This window comes from Schistocerca cancellata, chromosome 6 (genome assembly GCF_023864275.1).
Source record: "Schistocerca cancellata isolate TAMUIC-IGC-003103 chromosome 6, iqSchCanc2.1, whole genome shotgun sequence".
Taxonomy (NCBI): Eukaryota; Metazoa; Arthropoda; class Insecta; order Orthoptera; family Acrididae; genus Schistocerca; species Schistocerca cancellata.
The window spans coordinates 73,980,108-73,988,822 of record NC_064631.1 but is presented as its reverse complement, the minus strand read 5'-3'; positions in this window follow the sequence as shown (position 1 = coordinate 73,988,822).

Sequence of the window (8,715 nt, the reverse complement as noted above, 5' to 3'; positions counted from 1 at the left end):
CGGGTTCGCATTTGACAATACATAGTTGACCCCGTCCAAGGAGGAGTGATAGGAGGTGCGCAGTTGTAGTACAGAGAGATATCCCCGCTGTTGCTGCAAACTTCCCACTTAGAACATTTTTTTTTTCGATCGATGAGTTGTTTTCGAGACTTTAATGGGCTCATGTGTAAGTAGGCTGTTTAGGTTTTCTTATTGGTGACGCCACGTAGCGCTCTGTATGAAAATCACTGGCTGTGCTGTGTGCAGTCTGTGGTTAGTTTGCGTTGTTGTCTGCCATTGTAGGGTTGGGCAGCTGGATGTTAATAGCGCGTAGCGTTGCGCAGTTGGAGGCGAGCCACCAGCAGTGGTGGATGTGGGGAAGTGAGAGAAACAGTACATTTGTAAGAATGGATGTCATGAACTGCTATATATATTATGACTATTAAGGTAAATACATTGTTTGTTCTCTATTAAAATCTTTCATTTGCGAACTATGCCTATCAGTAGTTAGTGCCTTCCGTAGTTTGAATCTTTTATTTAGCTGGCAGTAGTAACGCTCGCTGTATTGCAGTAGTTCGAGCAACGAAGATTTTTGGTGAGGTAAGTGATTTGTGAAACGTATAGGTTAATTTAGTCAGGGATTACTGAAAGTCAGATTGCGTTGCGCTCAAAAAATTTTGTGTGTCAGTTTAAGCACAGTCATGTATAATTTTTCTAAGGGGACGTTTCACATGTTACAACAAACAACGTGTATAGCTGGTAGAGGCAGATGATTTTAACAAGGGTGAAATACTCGCTGTTAGCCTACTTTAAGAAAGCCAGCTGTCCTGGTCACAAAGATGAACCGTAAAAAATATATTCTCTGGAAGCAAAATTTACTCCAGAACGGTCATGTCACCAATGAGACATTTGCAAGTACAATATTCAACTTCAAGAATCAGACAGAATTTATTTTCAGCTGTTCTATATTCCACAGAAAAATTTGAAGAATGTAGTAAACGAAGCACAGTAAAAATGATACGCAACTAACAAACTTGTATCTAAGCCTGTGCTTCGATACAAGTTTGTTACTTACCTATCCGAATAGAATACCTTGCCTACACAGGTGATACAGAAATCTTACAACAACAGCTAAGACATGATGTGGGTACGAAAACGCACAGAACCAATGAGAAAATCAAGTATTACTCCGAAACTGGAATACTGAAATATCTCTGGTGAAGACTAGCGAGAGCAATTAGTAACAACTGACTCATAAACCATAGAATACAACACTTAACATACGTAACAGAGTTCATCTCAGACTATAAGAGCAATAGCGGAAGGAAAGTTGCAGGCGGAACACGTTATGTTGTAACACGTGACGCAGCAAAAGCAAAACCGCACTGCCAGCAATTATTATTAGATTGCTGACGTCCATTTTTTTTATTAGTTCCCAGGGTAACGTGGGTCCCCAGTACCTGGTGTGTTATATTATGTCGATAGTTATGTATTATTTCTTATATTTTGATTGCACATATGTTCCGAATTTTACAGATATGAAGGAAATTTGTGCTATATTTCGCTTACTAAGAAAAAAACATCGAGGGTGAAAACAACAGCATTCTTCTCTTTTGTGTAATCAAAAGGAGGAGGAAGTGGCACATTCATTGGGTCTTTCCTTTAAGCAGGACCACTTGGTTCTGATCACTTGGCACGCTCAGGTAGACCAATCTTTGATGAAGACTGACCTCAGATGGTTCAAATGGCTCTGAGCGCTATGGGTCTTAATATCTGAGGTCATCAGTCCCCTACAACTTAGAACTACGTAAACCTAAATAACCTAAGGACATCACACACATCCATGCCCGAGGCAGGGTTCGAACCTGCTACCGTAGCGGTCGCGCGGTCCCTGACTGAGGTCCCTCGAACCGCTCGGCCACACTGGCCGGCGAAGACTGAACTCTTTAGTTCGTGATGATCTGCTGTAGTCATTATTCATGAGCAGTCCACCATTACCTCATAACAAGCGTGCATTGCAAGAATTCCCAAGAAATCTGCTACGAGATAAGAAATTCACTCAGCAGAGATTGACATGAGCTTCATAAGCCGGTAGCTACGCTTTTCGTCTGTTCCTCCTGCCCGACAGAGTGTAGTACTGTAGTACGATCAACGAGAAGTATTCTGTTCTAGTTTTCACCTTCAGGATCATTTTTTTTCCATTCGCAATTCTATCGGAGTAAATTTCGATTCCTTGAGAACTTTATGTACATTTGTTACTAAACTTTTCATTATTTATCATCTGAGGTATTTTCTAAGTTCGTGAAGAGGCTTAATCAGGACTATACACTTTTTCTTTCACGAATATTAGTTTGATTTTTATTTCTCTTGTTTATAATAATTTTGAATACTGCTTTTTTACGTGTCTGCACTGACAGTAATTGTAGTGTTGCCGTATCGCGACATTTGCATCATATTCCGAAAGCCACCTACTGGCGCGTAGCAGAGCGTACTCCCTGTACCACTGATAACCCTCCCCCCCCCCTACCCTTTTCTGTTCGCAGATGGCCCTTGGGGAGAATGACTGACAGTAAGCATCTATATTGGCTTACATTTCTCGAATTTTCTCGTCGTGATCATTACGCAAGATGTATGTGGGAGGAAGTAATATGTTATGAGAATGGATCTGAGCACTATGGGACTTAACTTCTGAGGTCATCAGTCCCCTAGAACTTAGAACTACTTAAACCTAACTAACCTAAGCACATCACACACATCCATGCCCGAGGCAGGATTCGAACCTGCTACTCTAGCGGTCGCGCGGCTCCAGACTGCAACGCCTAGAACCGCTCGGCCACTCCGGCCGGCAATATGTTATCAGACTCTTCCTTGCAAATTGCTCCCAATAGTAAACCTCTCCGTGATGTACAACACCTCTCTTGCAATGTCTGCCACTGGAATTTGTTGACCATCTCGGTAACGCTCTTGTTCTGACTAAACGATCCCGTGACTAAACACGCAGATGTTCGTTGAATCTTTTATAAGTCGTCCATCAGACCTACCTGCTAAGGATCCAATATTGATGAAAAATACTCAAGAATCGATCGAACAAGCGTCTTATAAGCCACTTGCTTCGTGGATGAGTTTTCTTCAGATTCTTCCTATGTATCTCAGCCTGACATCTGCTTTTCCTACTATTTGTCTTATGTAGTCACTCCACTTAATGTCGCTCTGGATAGTCACTCCTAGATATTTTACAATAGATACTGTATTCCAGCAATTTATCATAAATAGTGTAGGTGTAAAATAGCGGATTTCATTTTCCACGTATGCGTAATGCGTTACATTTGTATACGCTCAGGGTCAACTGCCACAGCCTGCACCATTCATTAATTTCTGCAGGTCGTCCTGCAAATCGATAATGTCCTCTGGTATTGCTGCTTTGTTATAGACAAGCGCATCATCTGCAAACAGAGCAGCCAAAGCCTTCTACTAAATCATTTACATACATTGTAAACAATAACGGTCCTATCACACTCCCTTGGCCGGCCGCTGCATCCGTGCGATTCTAGCCGCTTCAGTCCGGAACCGCGCTGCTGGTACGGTCGCAGGTTCGATTCCTGCATCGGGCATGCATGTGTGTGTTGTCCTTAGGTTAGTTGGGTTTAAGTAGTTCTAAGTCTAGGGGACTGATGACCTCAGATGTTAAGTCCCATAGTGCTTGGAGTCATTTGAACCATTTTGGGATACCCCGGAAATCATCTTTACATCTGTCGATTTTGTTGCCTTAAGAACGACGTTTCGCGTTCTGTCTGCAAGGAAGTCTTGAATCCAGTCGCAAATCCGGTCCGATAACTCTATAAGCTTGTGTTTGTTTTGGCTAAACGGCAGTGCGAGACGGTATCAAATGCCTTCGTGAAATCAAGGAACGCAGCGTCAACCTGAGCACCGATATTTACAGCGCTATGGATCTCATGGAGGAACAGAGCGAACTGAGTTTCCCAAGTTCTCTGTTTGCGGAATCCATGTTGATTTTTATAGGGGAGATTTTCGTTCTCCAAAAACGTCACAGTTGTTGAGTGGAAATCGTGTTCCATAATCCTACAACAGATTGGTGTCAATGATATAGGTCTACAATTACTGTGTGCATCTGTCCAGCGGACCTTCATGAGAAACGTTAATGACCTCCGCTTTTTTCCAGTCGCTAGGTACCCTTCCAGGGTTGTAGCCTCTCCCTGATGTTATTCAATCTGTATATTGAGCAAGCAGTAAAGGAAACAAAAGAAAAATTCGGAGTAGGTATTAAAATCCATGGAGAAGAAATAAAAACTTTGAGGTTCGCCGATGACATTGTAATTCTGTCAGAGACACCAAAGGACTTGGAAGAGCAGTTGAACGGAATGGATGGTGTCTTGAAGGGAGGATATAAGATGAACATCAACAAAAGCAAAACGAGAATAATGGAATGTAGTCGAATTAAGTCGGGTGATGTTGAGGGTATTAGATTAGGAAATGAGACACTTAAAGTAGTAAAGGAGTTTTGCTATTTGGGGAGCAAAATAAATGATGATGGTCGAAGTAGAGAGGATATAAAATGTAGACTGGCAATGGCAAGGAAAGCGTTTCTGAAGAAGAGAAATTTGTTAACATCGAGTATAGATTTAAGTGTCAGTAAGTCATTTATGAAAGTATTTGTATGGAGTGTAGCCATGTATGGAAGTGAAACATGGACGATAAATAGTTTGGACAAGAAGAGAATAGAAGCTTTCGAAATGTGGTGCTACAGAAGAATGCTGAAGATTAGATGGGTAGATCGCATAACTAATGAGGAGGTACTGAATAGAATTGGGGAGAAGAGGAGTTTGTGGCACAACTTGACCAGAAGAAGGGATCGTTTGGTAGGACATGTTCTGAGGCATCAAGGGATCACCAATTTAGTATTGGAGGGCAGCGTGGAGGGTAAAAATCGTAGGGGGAGACCAAGAGATGAATACACTAAGCAGATTCAGAAGGATGTAGGTTGCGGTAGCTACTGGGAGATGAAGAAGCTTGCACAGGATAGAGTAGCATGGAGAGCTGCATCAAACCAGTCTCAGGACTGAAGACCACAACAACAACAGGTACCCTTCGTTGCTCCAGCGAGGTACCATAAACTACTGCTAGAAGGGGAGCACGTTCTTTCTCATAATCTTTATAGAATGTATTTCACCCAGTCCTGATGTTTTGCCGCTACTAAGCTACAGTAGTTGCTTTTCTATTCCGCAATCGGCTATCTCAATATCTGCCATTTCGATGTTCGGACGATGATTGAAAGAAAGGTCTGTGTTACGACCTCCCGCAGTGGAACAATTAAGGAAGACACCTGCTGTCTGTTATCTTTCGTTTCGGTGCCAGTATGGTCTCTGAGTCAAAGATCAGATGGTTTCGAACCGCTTACTGGTTTTACATTAGATCAAAATCTCTTACGATTCTTATTCAGATCGGTTGACAAAATTTTACTTTCAAAGTCACTGAACGCTTGTGTCATTGCTTTCCTTACGCTCATTTTCACTTAGTTCACCTTTTTTTTCGTCAGCTAGGTTTTGACTTGTTATGATCTCGGATGAAGTTCTTTCTTCACGGAGCGGTTTTCTAGCACGGCTGTTAAGCCACGGTGGGTCTTTCCAATCCCTTAAGACATCACTCGGAACATACTTGTCGAAGGCATATAGCACGATGCCTTTGAATTTTTTCCATTTGTGTTCTGCATCTTCGTGCTCATCAGTGAGTATATAATGCTGACTACTCAGTTTGTATCCTGTCACTCTTCTTAGGCAAAAACATATTTACGTCCCACTCTTTGAATCTACGTATTGCCGAAAACTGTCCCCCGCAAAGTGTTACTCAACTTAAACCTGTATGCTTAACTTTTACTAAACAGGGGCTAATATGAACTGAACTGTATCTGGTCTGAATGCAACTTTGTTTTACGTTAAATGCGCAACTGAAGGGAAACAATTATCTCGCTGTAATCAAAATTTCCACTTATCTCGCGTCTTGACAACATCATTGCGGATTTCCCGAAATTACGACAGTAAACAGCAAGCAGCCAACGGCTAAGCTAGAGTTCTGTTTCTAAATACATATTCGAACTGTTGCATGTCGTAATTCGTAATGACAAGCAGTGGGATGGGGAGAGTAACTACTTCTATGAAACGATGTGGCAAGACGATGATTTTAGAATGAAGTTGTGTTGTTGTTGTGGTCTTCAGTCCCCAGACTGGTTTGATGCAGCTCTCCATGCTACTCTATCCTGTGCAAGCTTCTTCATCTCCCAGTACCTACTGCAACCTACATCCTTCTGAATCTGCTCAGTGTATTCATCTCTTGGTCTCCCCCTACGATTTTTACCCTCCACGCTGCCCTCCAATACTAAATTGGTGATCCCTTGATGCCTCAGAACATGTCCTACCAACCGATCCCTTCTTCTGGTCAAGTTGTGCCACAAACTTCTCTTCTCCCCAATCCTATTCAATACTTCCTCATTCCCGGGTTCGATTCCCGGCGGGGTCAGGGATTTTCTCTGCGTCGTGATGGCTGGGTGTTGTGTGCTGTCCTTAGGTTAGTTAGGTTTAAGTTGTTCTAAGTTCTAGGGGACTTATGACCACAGCAGTTGAGTCCCATAGTGCTCAGAGCCATTTGAACCAATACTTCCTTATTAGTTATGTGATCTACCCATCTAATCTTCAGCATTCTTCTGTAGCACCACATTTCGAAAGCTTCTATTCTCTTCTTGTCCAAACTATTAACCGTCCATGTTTCACTTCCATACATGGCTACACTCCATACAAATACTTTCAGAAATGACTTCCTGACACTTAAATCTGTACTCGATGTTAACAAATTTCTGTTCTTCAGAAACGCTTTCCATTGCCAGTCTACATTTTATATCCTCTCTACTTCGACCATCATCAGTTATTTTGCTCCCCAAATAGCAAAACTCTTTTACTACTTTAAGTGTCTCATTTCCTAATCTAATACCCTCAACATCACCCGACTTAATTCGACTACATTCCACTATCCTCGTTTTGCTTTTGTTGATGTTCATCTTATATCCTCCCTTCAAGTCACCATCCATTCCGTTCAACTGCTCTTCCAAGTCCTTTGCTGTCTCTGACAGAATTACAATGTCATCGTCGAACCTCAAAGTTTTTATTTTTTCTCCATGGATTTTAATACCTACACCGAAATTTTCTTTTGTTTTCTTTACTGCTTGCTCAATATACAGATTGAATAACATCGGGGAGAGGCTACAACCCTGTCTTACTCCCTTCCCAACCACTGCTTCCCTTTCATGTCCCTCGACTCTTATAACTGCCATCTTCTGTTTTCTGTACAAATTGTAAATAGCCTTTCGCTCCTTGTATTTTACCCCTGCCACCTTTAGAATTTGAAGGAGATTATTCCAGTCAACATTGTCAAAAGCTTTCTCTAAGTCTACAAATGCTAGAAACGTAGGTTTGCCTTTCCTTAATCTTTCTTCTAAGATAAGTCGTAAGGTCAGTATTGCCTCACGTGTTCCAGTATTTCTACGGTATCCAAACTGATCTTCCCCGAGGTCGGTTTCTACTAGTTTTTCCATTCGTCTGTAAAGAATTCGTGTTAGTATTTTGCAGCTGTGGCTTATTACACTGATTATTCGGTAATTCTCACATCTGTCAACACCTGCCTTCTTTGGGATTGGAATTATTATATTCTTCTTGAAGTCTGAGGGTATTTCGCCTGTTTCATACATCTTGCTCACCAGATGGTAGAGTTTTGTCAGGACTGGCTCTCCCAAGGCCGTCAGTAGTTCCACTGGAATGTTGTCTACTCCGGGGACCTTGTTTCGACTCAGGTCTTTCTGTGCTCTGTCAAACTCTTCACGCAGTATCGTATTTCCCATTTCATCTTCATCTACATCCTCTTCCATTTCCATGATATTGTCCTCAAGTACATCGCCCTTGTATAGACCCTCTATATACTCCTTCCACCTTTCTGCTTTCCCTTCTTTACTTAGAACTGGGTTTCCATCTGAGCTCTTGATGTTCATACAAGTGTTTCTCTTATCTCCAAAGGTCTCTTTAATTTTCCTGTAGGCAGTATCTATCTTACCCCTAGTGAGATAAGCCTCTACATCCTTTGTCCTCTAGCCATCCCTGCTTAGCCATTTTGCACTTCCTGTTGATCTCATTTTTGAGACGTTTGTATTCCTTTTTGCCTGCTTCATTTACTGCATTTTTATATTTTCTCCTTTCATCAATTAAATTCGATATTTCTTCTGTTACCCAAGGATTTCTACTAGCCCTCGTCTTTTTACCTACTTGATCCTCTGCTGCCTTCACTACTTCATCCCTCAAAGCTACCCATTCTTCTTCTACTGTATTTCTTTCCCTGTATATATACAAAAAGATAGAGTAAATCTGCGCGTGATCTTTACACATAACCTAGGCCTGAACAGTACTAGACTTAACGGAGTGAACAATTTTTTAAAGAGAATGTAATGTTAACAGAGAATTTCTATAAAATCAAACAGCTTAATCAATTAATATGTTAGTGCGTGACTAAGGAAATTGGGGGGGGGGGGGTTGGCGGAGGGTCATCTTTCTCTCAACTCTAAGCAAGTTAACTAGCTGACAATAATCTTTCATAGCTGCGCAGTGCTGAAGTCTTACCTCAAACTCCTTCTATTGCAAAATAACATCTTATTTTTTACAATATTTTTTATCTAACATACAA